At 35.9% G+C, this 13147-nt stretch overlaps 1 pseudogene; it reads left to right on the forward strand.

Moving 5' to 3' along the window:
• Positions 1-10541: 10541 nt before the first annotated feature.
• LOC124943082 lies at positions 10542-11947 on the forward strand (annotated as a pseudogene).
• Positions 11948-13147: the final 1200 nt, after the last annotated feature.

Genomic DNA, 13147 nt, shown 5'->3' on the forward strand with positions numbered 1-13147 from the left:
GGATAAAACCAAGTTTTTATCCCAAAACCCAAACGTCTTATCAACCATCAAATCAAATAATTTTATCATTTAAATACCAAAACTACCCTCTTATTTTATCTTCTTTCTCTAAACCATCATTCTCTCAATTATCGCCTATCTTCTAAAGTCAAAAGGCAAATTAGTTTATCAAACAAGGGTTTTTTTTGATAAAACTTAGACAAAATCCAAAAAACCACTTCCTCAAACAAGCCTAAAAGACCATGTGAAAGAAAGATTTAAAAGCCAATGTGAAAGAAAGATTATATATTTTTTTAAATATATTTTATCATTATTATTTAAAGTAAGCGTGCTTTATGTATTGCCGTATTTTTGTTTGGCGGTACCTCAACAAAATATGATAGGAAACCTTCCATGTGCCCTTGGTAGTTATAAGTAATGACTTATTTAAATATAAATAGATATAATTGTTGAATTGGTTACTTGGGGATGTAAATTGAGATTTTGAAACTTTTTTTCAAATGTTATAATTCGAAATTTTTATGGTTAAAGTTATAAAAACGATTTTTTTTTTGTTTTAATATTTTCAAATTCCGTTAACTTATTATCTGGGTGTCATTTATAAATAAATATAAGACTCGTCTCATTAATTTAATTATCAAATTTATGTTAATTAAATATTTCTACTATCTCAAAATCTTTATTTAACTGGAATTCGGTAATTAAATTAATGACATTAATTAATTAATTAATTAATTAATTATAAATATTATGTAATTAAAAAAGTTGACGGTTTTTTAAATCATTAAAAAAACTTATTTCGTATAAATTTAATAGTAAGAAACTCTAAATTTTAATTTGAGATCTTATATATATATATAAAATGATGCTTAATTTTTAAAGTGTACGGATTGTCGGGTTGAGAGTTGTGGTAAATTTAAATATATATGTGGGAGTAAAATGATATTTGGGTCGGATTGTGGTTGACCCGCCCATAAACTTAAAACAGTTAAAAATAAAATTAAAAATGTTATAAGTATGTTTCAAACTTGTAACATAACAAAAACAAGTACAACCTTATAACCAACTAGACTAATAAGACTTTATATTTTAAATTCAAAACCAAATTTGATGAACACGCAAAAAATAGGCTAATTCAGTAGCTTTTTCTTCAATTTCTCGTGGAGTCAAATTCTCATCGGGTGAAAATTTTGAATTAGATCGGGCTACTTTGAAATTTGATTGTGTTTTTCGATTTCACTTGAAAAATAAAATGTTCCATACTAATCGATTCGGGTCCATAACCATGGGTTCCAAGAGAAGCCATTGAAAAGCTACTGAACATCATGAAAGAGATTCTTTAACCAGAAAGAATTCGGTTCAGATAGCACAGCATAAATTACTTATTTTTCGAGATCCCACTACGTCTGCTTTAAAATCGCCCGCCCTGCACCCACCCCCGAGTATGGGAATCACACAAGGTTAAATTAGAAACCTCTAATAAAATGCCCGCTCGTAACCCAGCACCCGTCAATTTGGGATCAAATTCGAGATTTTCCTTGGGACGTATCGGGAAGAAATTAGAAGTAATTGTTGGGTTTTGCAACAGCAAAACTATGGATCTTCTTAGAAATCAAAACCTGTAGCAAATCAGATTCCAAATCGTCTATGACGATAAACAGATTACCAAGAACTGAAATAGCATAAAGCAATAAACGACAACACAATATACGTGGTTCGGTCAAAATCGACCTACGTCCACGGGAGGGATAAGTTTCACTAAATCAAACAAATGTCAATAGTAGAAACTTACATGCCCTGCTCTCAAATGAAAGAAGTGATTACACTAGAAATGATTGGACTACTCCACAATCAAAAACTCCCCCAATCTCTCACTCTGGATCAGCCAAAGAACAAGAAGAAGAAGGAAGCCAGAAAACCCTAAATCTGTAATTCACTCTCTCTCTCTATTTGCTCTGTTATGAGAAAAATACCCAAAAAAAGTATTTATACTCTAACCCATTTTCATAAAAGAAAACCCTGACCCGTTTACCCGGAATTTAAAACCCGCCCGCAATGGCAAGGAACACCAACAATTCTCCCCCTTCTGAGCCATGGGAGAATGTTGCTATAAACATTCATCATCGTGACGCTTCTGCCAGAACCATTCCGGCTTTGGCACAACATATCTCATGCTTTCCTCTTGGCAAGCCCTTTGTCATCATATATGACCCGTTCTCATCTGTGTGCACTTTCTCCAAGTATAACTCCTTCTTCTCGAGCACTTCACGGATCCAATGGTACCTTCTTTGGATGTGTTTTGAACGTGAATGGAAACTTGGATTCTTGCTCACATGTATAGCACTCTGTGAGTCACTAAACACCACAAACCCGTCTTGTGCAATGCCAATTTCTTTCAACAATTCTTTCATCCATCTCATTTCTTTACAACATTTAGTAATGGCAATATATTCAGCTTCTATAGTAGACAAAGCAACACATTTCTGTAGACGAGACTGCCATGATACAGCTCCTCCTCCAAAAATAAACAAATACCCTGAAGTTGATCTCATTGTGTCAATATCACCACTCATATCTGAATCAGAAAACCCTTCAACATGTGACTTTCCAGTACCATAACACAAAGCGTATTTGGAGGTCCCTCGAAGATATCTCATTAGCCACTTAACCACTTCCCAGTGTGTCTTACCAGGATTTGAAAGAAAACGACTAAGTACTCCAACCGCATGAGCTATATCCGGTCTTGTACAGACCATTGCATACATCAGACTGCCTATTGCTGAAGCATATGGAACACTGCACATTTCTTGTCTTTCCTCTTCATCCTTGGGAGACATTGTCTTGTTTATTTTAAAGTGTGTAGCCAATGGACAAGCAACTGGCTTTCCCTTGTCCATACAAAATCGTTTTAAAATCTTCTCAATATATCTCTCTTGAGATAACCATAGCCTTTTCTTCACCCGATCACGAATGACCTGCATTCCAAGAATTTGTCTTGCTTGACCCAAGTCTTTCATCTCAAAAGACTTAGCCAAATCCTTTTTCAACTTGGCAATCTTGAGCTTGTCTCTCTCAACAATCAGCATGTCATCAACATATAGGAGAAGTATAATAAAATCATTAGATGCAAACTTTTGCACAAAGACACAGTGATCTGTAGACGTCTTCATGTACCCATGGATGGTCATGAACGACTCAAACTTAAGATACCACTGCCTTGGTGCTTGCTTCAAACCGTATAGACTTTTGACAAGTTTGCACACCTTGCTTTCCTCACCTTTCTTATTATAACCTTCAGGTTGCTCCATATAAACATCTTCATCCAAATCACCATGGAGAAATGCAGTCTTGACATCAAGTTGTTCAACCTCAAGATCCATACAAGCAGCTAGACTTAACACCACCCGGATAGAAGTCATCTTCACTACCGGTGAGAAAATCTCATCATAATCGATTCCATGCCTCTGGCCAAAACCTTTAACAACCAGCCTAGCCTTGTATCTTGTCTTGCTATCATCACCTTCTTGCTTGATCTTGTACACCCATTTATTTTGTAATACTTTTATGTTCTCTGGTCTTTCAACTAGATCATATGTGTCATTTTTCAGCAATGACTTCATCTCTTCATCCATGGCAGCTAGCCATTCTTTCTTATGAGCATTCTCAAGAGCCTCCTTATAGCATATAGGCTTCACACAATCAGTTAGAAGAACATACTCTGTAGCAAGATACTTAGAACTTGATCTTTTCTCCCTAGTAGACCTCCGAAGTACCTCTGTTTGTTGATTTTGTTGACTTCCATCCTCTTGTTGAACTTCAAAATCAACCTCAACATTATCACCAAGATCAATTTCAGTATTAGTATCATTTCCATGGCCTACAGCTTGACCCTGAGGAACATCATCATCACTATCTGAGTCTGAAGCTACATGTGGCCTTGTCTCCTCAACATCATGAGACAACTCAAGACCACAAAGGTCACGTATGTATGCATGAAACTTTTCACCATCTTCAAAATTCTCAATAGTCTGATCTTCAAGTAATACCACATCCCGGCTTCTCAAAACCTTCTTATCAACTGGGTCATAACACATGTATCCCCACTTTTCATCACCATACCCCAAAAATATGCATTGTCTGGTTTTTGCATCAAGCTTAGACCTCTCATCTTTTGGAACATGCACAAAAACTCTGCAACCAAAAACACGTAAATAGTCATAAGTAACATCTTTACCTGACCAGATGCTTTCTGCACACTTATTATTCAATGGCTTGGAGGGAGAACAATTGATCACATACACTGCAGTGCTCATGGCTTCAGCCCAGAAATGCTTAGCCAACCTGACATGGGAGAGCATACTCCTCATCCGTTCCAACATTGTTCTGTTCATCCTCTCTGCCACACCATTTTGTTGTGGAGTCTTGGGCACAGTCTGTTCATGTCGAATACCCTGCTCTTTGCAATAATCATCAAATGAGCCTATGTATTCTCCCCCATTATCTAACCGCACCCTCATCAGTTTTCTTCCTGTCTCTCTTTTAACCAGCTTGTGAAAGACCTCAAACCTTGCTGAAACCTCATCCTTGGACTTTATAGCATAAGCCCAAACCTTCCTAGATGCATCGTCTATGAAGGTTACAAAATAGGAAGCACCGCCTATGGATTTAATCTTCATAGGACCACAAACATCTGTATGGACCAATTCAAGGAAATTCTTTTTCAGTTCAACTTTTGACTTACTGAAGGAGACTCTGTTCTGCTTACCCTTCAAGCAATACTCACAATTTTCAAGATGAGCATCCTTGAGATTCAGCAACTCATTCCTCTTGATCAAAACATTCAGCCCCTTTTCACTATTGTGACCTAATCTCTTGTGCCACAAGTCAGAGGATGACTCCATTAAAACAGAATATGCCGCATCATAGACAATTTTCAAATTTGTCTTGTATAAGGAACAACATTTCTTACCTCGTGCAATAACCAATGAACCCTTGCTTAGCTTCCATGCTCCACCACTGAAAACATTATGGTAGCCTCCATCATCGAGCTTACCTGCTGAAATCAAATTCATTCTCAAATCAGGAACATGTCTTACACATAGAGATAACATCACCCAGACCAACTATCTTGGACACACCACTGTTACCCATGCGAACCTCACCATAATCACCAGCTTTGTAGGACTAGAAGTAACCTTTGTGTGGAGTTATATGGAATGAGGCACCTGTGTCAACAATCCATGCTGTTTCATTTGAAGATGTGCTAAGACAGGAGTCTTGACAGTTAGAAGCATATGTCAGTTCACCATCTGAAGCATAAGCAGATGTATCTGCACTCTGTTCTTTCTTTTCTATGGGCTTCACTGTACCCTTCGCTTTATCATTTTTAAATTTCCAGCACTCATTTTTCCAGTGACCCATTTTGCCACAGTAATGGCAAGCACCATCCTTCATTGGAGCTCTAAACTTGCTTCTAGACTTTCCCCTGCTCGAACCACTTCTATTATCTTTTGATCTTCCTCTATCAGCCACCAACATATCAGACTTAGAGGGTTTATCCCCCTTTCGATTCTCCTCATCAAGTAAGGAACTGGTGACATATACCATGTTGACTTTACCATTTGGTGCTGAGTTGCTGAGAGTGATAATAAGTGTCTCCAAACTTGCAGGCAAAGATCCAAGGACTAAAAGTGCTTGCACCTCATCATCAAAGTTTATCTTCATACTACTCAGCTGATTCAAAATATTTTGAAATTCATTCAAGTGCTCAACAATTGATTTATTATCAATGTACTTCAGATTCACCAGCCTTCATACCAGTGCTGCTTTATTCTCTGCTGACCTCCCAACATAGAGAGCTTCAAGTTTGCTCCACACACCATACGCTGTAGTCTCATTCTCAACATGGTGCACAACATTTACACCAACCCAGGAACGAATAAAGCTGCAGGCCTTTCTATCTATCTTTTTCCAATCAGCCTCTTTTGTAGTCTCAGGTCTAACACCCTCATTTTCAATTGCTTCATTCAAATCATCTGAAACTAATAGATCACTGATCATCAATTTCCATTGCCTGTACCATTCAGACTCACCATATCAGGTCTAGATTTCTCCATTATTACTGCCTTAACAACTGACAAAAACACCAGCAAAGAAACCAGTTGATCTCTTCTATGAATTTTGCCAAATATCCAGCAGAGCACTCTGCTCCAATGTTAAAACAGATAACCAATTAATACTTCTCTGATACCACTGTTGGGTTTTGCAACAGCAAAACTATGGATCTTCTTAGAAATCAAAACCTGTAGCAAATCAGATTCCAAATCGTCTATGACGATAAACAGATTACCAAGAACTGAAATAGCATAAAGCAATAAACGACAACACAATATACGTGGTTCGGTCAAAATCGACCTACGTCCACGGGAGGGATAAGTTTCACTAAATCAAACAAATGTCAATAGTAGAAACTTACATGCCCTGCTCTCAAATGAAAGAAGTGATTACACTAGAAATGATTGGACTACTCCACAATCAAAAACTCCCCCAATCTCTCACTCTGGATCAGCCAAATAACAAGAAGAAGAAGGAAACTAGAAAACCCTAGATCTGTAATTCACTCTCTCTCTATTTGCTCTGTTATGAGAAAAATACCCCAAACAATATTTATACTCTAACCTGTTTTTATAAAAGAAAACTCTGACCCGTTTACCCGGAATTTAAAACCCGCCCGCAATGGCAAGGAGCACCAACAGTAATAATATCGATTCATACATAAGAAAATGTTCTCTATTGATTTTCTTGCGTATTTTTGAGAAACCAACGGTTATATATATATATATATAAAATTATTTTTGAAAAAAAATATAATGGAAATCCAACACGAAACTTTCAGCGGATGGCCAATGGCCCATTCAAAGAATCAGCCAAACTTTTTAACAATATGAGTTTAACTTTTTAACTAACTATAATATATATAATGATGCTTAATTTTTAAAGTGTTCGGATTACCGGGTCGAGAGCTGTAGTTATTTTTAAATTTATATGTGAGAGTAAATTACAAATATTATAATATTTTAACTATAATTTTTTTTCCTCAATTTTTAAATCATTACTCGTACAAATAAATGAACTCTATACTTTTGCTATTTTTTAATAAGTAGCTCTTAATTTATATATATATATATATATATATATATATATATATATATATATATATATATATATATATTTAAATTAATAATCTTATTCAAAAATTCAAAAGAAAAACATATAATTTACAATATTTTATTACTTTTTATTTTAGTTAAAATATTAAATATATATTATAAAATAGAAATTATGACATAAATATTGAGATGACTATTATGGCTTAGATGTTGAGCTATCTTTATTGTTAAATTGGATGAAATGACCCTAATAATTGTCTTAATGCAAATGACCATCGTCTAATAAAAATTGCGTAAATAATTATTTCCTATTTGTCGGACGAAAATACCCCATCGTGTTACCCGACGGAACCTTAGTTCTTTATATAAATCTCATTTTTTTTATTTATATATTCTTCGTCCTCTCTCTTCTCCGCATTCTCTCTAAACTGAACACTAAGTAGCGACCAACCCTCACGAATGGCTATTAGCGAATGACGAACACAACGACAAATAAAACTCGTTCTAATATCATGTGATTTATGTTCTTATTTCCATTATAGCTGAATTTAATATTTTGTGTTTAATTTTTAACAGATTCGAGACTTGATTCATGTGATTCGAGATGTTGTTGGTTGTTGTACTTTATAAATTGTTGGTTGAATACAGATGATGATATTGCTACACTTTTTGGTTGAATGCAGATAATGATGATGAGGTTGGATGCGCTCTCACGTTGATTCAGTCCCGTCTCGTGATTAATGTGATTCGGTCCCGTTTCGCGATGACAAGCTCGTGATAGTTGGTCGTGCTATGGCACGATCGTAGTAGCGTGGAAGGTGAAGAGGCGGCATGGCCGTGGCACACGAAGCGTGGAACGCGAAAAGGCAACACGGTCGTGACACAGTTGGTCGTGTCTCACGACGACACGGTCGCGACACGCTTATTTTAAGATCAACTAGTTTTTTTAATTCTCCTAAATATGTTTACAGTTAGTTTCTATTGAACAATGAGTTTAGTTTGTGGATGTTGAATCAAATTAATTCATCTATTTTGTTATCTATCTAATATTAAGTTACAATAAGCAGTAACATTCTCTGACCTTTTTTTTTTTGTTATAATTTCAAAATACTTGAATTTGAAAATTTAAGTGGAGTGAATATTGGTTAATACTAAAAGAGCTTGTTATATTGTTGTTATAAAGTCCTAAGTGTCCATTATTATTATAATAAAATGGAGAGAACCTTGGATAGTTGTGACACTCCTAATACACAATTAAATGACCAATTTACACACAAACAACATTCTCAATTAACAAACAAAAGTCTTTTATAATAATAATTAAAGATAATAGAAAAAACAAGCATAGTTTAAAGAGAAAATGACTAATGAATAAACTAAAGTAGAACCAAATTAATCAATCTCCATGTTGCTTGCATACTGTCCTGCCTAACCAATCTCCATGTTGTCTGCTCAATGCTCATTGCAGGTGGCTTAACCAATCTTTATTTATGCTTCGGATTGATTTTGTATCTTATTGAATCATACCCAAACAAGGCAATCCTATGGACGAACGTGCCGTCGCGAGACGAGATCAATTATGTCGCGATCGTACCGCCTCTTCGCCTTCCACGCTTCGTGGGCTGCGACCATGCCGCCTCTTTGTTTTCCACGCTGCCGCGACTAGGGATGGCAACGGGTACCCTACCCGTCGGGTAGTGAAGTACCCATCCCCGAACCCGATTTTCATTTTACTACTCGACCCCGAACCCGACCCCGACGGGTATATGTAATGTTATCCCCATCCCCGATTCAACGGGTACCCGATCCCCGACGGGTACCCCATTACCCGATTAAAAACTTAAAAAATGTAGAAGTTGAAGAAAAAGAAACATAATAACTGTAATAAATAATAAAATTATTAATAACGAAATGTTAAAAATATAAACAAAAACATTACTTAACTAAGTATTTATGTTATAGATCTTGAAAAAAAATAAAAACTTTGTTTGTTGTTGTTAAAGTGAAGAAAAGTTAGAATAAATGTAAAAAAAAATATTGACTTATGTTGAAGATCTTGAAAGAAATAAGAACTTTGTTGTTGTTAAAGTGAAGAAAAGTTAGAATGAATGTTAAAAAAATAAACAAAAACATTACTTACCTATGTATTTATGTTGAAGATCTTGAAAAAATAAGAACTTGGTTGTGTTAGAGTGAAGAAAATATAATGAATATTAAAAAAAAAAAAGTTAAAGATTGAATATGAAGAGTGCTGAGATTGAAATACATCTTATTATTAAAAGAAAATTTAAAGATGATGAGAGAAATAACTTTTTTGGGAATATAAAGAAATAATGTCTTGTTGGGGAATATAAAGAAATAATGTTTGAGTGGAGTATGGATAAGAGCAAAATATTAATGATGATATTTGTAATAATGAGATATTTGAAATGTCACATTAAACTATAATAAAAAATATATTTTATTTTTCATATTAATATAATCGGGTGTCGGGTATCGGGTTTGGGTTTCACACACTCCCCATCCCCGACCCCGTACCCGATCAGGTATCTTCTCTCATACCCCATACCCGACCCCGACCCCATACCCGATTTAAAATACCCGAACCCGACTATCGGGTACCCACGGGTATCGGACATACGGGTACCCATTGCCATCCCTAGCCGCGACCGTGCCGCCTCTTTACCTTCCACGCTTCGTGTGCCGGGACAATGGTCGAGGAAGAAGAGAACATAAGTATACCAGTTGCCTCCATCGTGCTCGTGCTCATGGTTGTGTCGTTGTGTCTGAAATGAGCATCGTTGCCTCGATCGCTCATGGTTGTCTTCGCCTTCGCCGTTGTGTGTGAGGGTTTGAGTTTGAGTTTAGAGAGAAAGAGGAGAATACCGGGAAGAGAGAGAACGGGAAAGAAAAAAATGAAAAAAAAATAAAGAAAATTATATTAATTAGTAAGGATATTCTGGACTTTTCATAGGTCTTCACGTCACGTAAACGGAGGTCATTTGCACAATTTTTATTAAGCATAAGTGATCTGCACAATTAAGAGAATGAAAAAATTCATTTGAGTTTAATAGTTAAGACAACTATTAAGGTCATCTCATCAAATTTCTCTCATCCACATTTCATTTCACACTATCAGGCCAACTTTTATGTAATAAATATTTCATTTCACACTATCAGGCCAACTTTTATGTAATAAATGTAAGTTAAATTTAGATTTTTGAGAGGACAAATGATAGGAGTCATAAACTATTGACACATCGCTCTCTCCCCATAATTTTCTTGTTAATATTTTTTCTTTTCCTATCATTTTTCCTGTTGAGAGTTACTATATAATGAGAAAGGTTTGTCAAAATATAAGCTATCAATAAATCCAATCTACCCACAAAAGTAGAGCTAGCAATATGGGTTCTAACAATGAAGAAAATGATGAGTCTAGCTTCCAATTGGCTATGCAATTAATAAACTCCTCGGTTCTACTAATTGTTCTAAAATCCGTCATAGAACTAGACCTTCTCGAGATCATAGCGAGGGCTGGACCAGGAGCTTACGTTTCCTCGTCCGAGCTGGCAGCTCAGCTCCCGACAAAGAATCCAACTGCGGCTGTGGCGGTTACGCTGGACCGAATTCTCCGCTTGCTGACGAGTTATTCTGTCCTGTCTTTCAAACTGAAGGAGGTTCCCGGGGGAGAGGTTGAAAGACTATATGCTCTTGCTCCTGTATGCAAGTTCTTAATAAAAAACGAAGATGTGTATCCTTAGCGCCTATTTTGTTCATGAATTTTGATAAAATCTTCATGGAAAGCTGGTAATAGAAAAGCATTCTCTTTTTTCAGAATAGTGTATATAAGATTAATGTGTTGTTGTTTTGTAGGTACCATATAAAAGATGCGGTACTTGAAGGAGGAATTCCATTTAATAGGGCTCATGGGATGTCAATGTTTGACTACATCGGCATAGACTCAAGTGCCAATAAGTTGTTCCACGATGGAATGTCCCACTGTTCCACCCTAACCATGAAGAAGATCCTCGAGATGTACAAGGGTTTCGAAGCCCTTAATGGTACCCTTGTCGATGTTGGAGGTGGCACCGGCACCTCACTCAATATGATCATCTCTAAATACCCTACAATTAAGGGTGTTAATTTTGATTTGCCTCAAGTTATTAAAGATGCGCCATCTTATCCAGGTATATATAGGATCAAATATGTTGGATTTCTATGAAAATATTTTTGAAACTTTATGGAAGCATTTTGCAATGGAATAGGAGTGGAACACATTGGGGAGACATGTTTGTAAGTGTACCTAAAGGAGATGTCATATTCATGAAGGTGAGAATGAGATATCCATCAATATCTTAAGAAATACAAAACTTTGTCACTCATTAATTTGTACTTGATTGTATAGTGGATATGTCATAATTGGAGCGATGAACACTGTCTAAAATTCTTGAAGAATTGTTACAACTCCCTTCCTATCAATGGAAAGATGGTGGTGGTGGATTTCACCGTCCCGACGGTCCAAAACACAAGCATGGTCAGCAAGAACATGGCCAACATGGATGTGACGATGTTCACTTATTTTCCTGGGGGCAAAGAGAGGACTTTGGGTGAGTTCGAAACCTTGGCAAGAGGAGCCGGATTCCAAGGTTTCAGCATAATTTGTCCTGCGTTAAACACTTATGTAATGGAGTTCCATAAGAACAATGTTTGAAACTTGTTCATCAATATGGTATTAATTGATATGAATATTTGGATGTAATTGGCTAACTTTGTTATGATTTGATCCAATAAAAGATCTATAATGTCTAAATTAGTTTGATAATTTAAATTACATATCTTTCTTTCATATGAACCCATCAAATAAAATTTTAAAAAGAGTAGAAAACATATACAGAACATGACAAACAAACAAGACAATTTTAAATTCACTGTCCAATCCATGACTTGTAATTATTGTGTTCATTGAAATCTTTATTTAATGGGTATATTTAATGTGAAATGATTAATGGAAAAAATTTGGGATAGAGAATTTGAAAGGTAATAAGCAATTTATTTCGTTGAAAAAATAATAATTTTTCTCTCTTTCTTTATCTCGGGAAATTTGATGAAATGACCTTACTAATAACCTTCATTCCAAAAAAGGCATGCATTGATAATGTTTGCAAAATGACCATTTTTGCCCTGCGAAAAGTCTGTAATACCCCTCGCGCTCCTGTTTTACCGCTCAATTACGAGAAATGTCATTCATTCACGCATTTTCATCTAAAAAGCGTGAGTTGATTAAAGCGTTTTAGATGAAAATGCGTGAATGATATATTTCTCGCATTTGGTATTTCTCGCGTTTGGTATTTCTCGCATTTGGAGGTGAAATTGGAGATCTGAATCATCGAAGGAGACGGGTTCTTCAGAAGTTACATATTTGCTTTGGAGGGGGAGGAAGACAAGATAATAATAATAAATCTTTATTGGGTTTTGATTATGTTTCTGATTTGCAGATGTTCTATCTGATTCCCATGTATTATTGTTTTCCATTCAATAAACCATCGAATCCTTCTCAATCGTTTAATACTGGTTGACCCATTTGGGTTTCTGATCTTAAGGATTGTTTAGAACATTATCAAACTAGATCATTCTTAGCCAAGATGGCGCAGTTTCAGACTGTGGCTTTCGTTCCTGTCAAATCGGGTGTAGTTGAATTGGGTTGTTCGATTAGATCATTTCTAGAAGATCAGAGTATCATTCAATTGGTTAAATCTCAATTTAAAGCTTATCACGCCGCATAGAGAAAAGCTTCGCCGATGATATTCAGACTAGATCTAACCCTTGAGAAACCACTTCTTCCAACCACGATCAGCTTTTCGCCTAAGGTATAAGACGACTTTGTTTTCTCGCCAGAGATCGTTACCGGCGGAGTAGATCACGGGCAGGACGGGTTATCGTCGTCTTTATTAAATCCAAACGATAGGAAGCAAAGGAAT

The sequence above is a fragment of the Impatiens glandulifera genome, chromosome 6 (assembly GCF_907164915.1).
Source record: "Impatiens glandulifera chromosome 6, dImpGla2.1, whole genome shotgun sequence".
NCBI classification, from domain to species: Eukaryota; Viridiplantae; Streptophyta; class Magnoliopsida; order Ericales; family Balsaminaceae; genus Impatiens; species Impatiens glandulifera.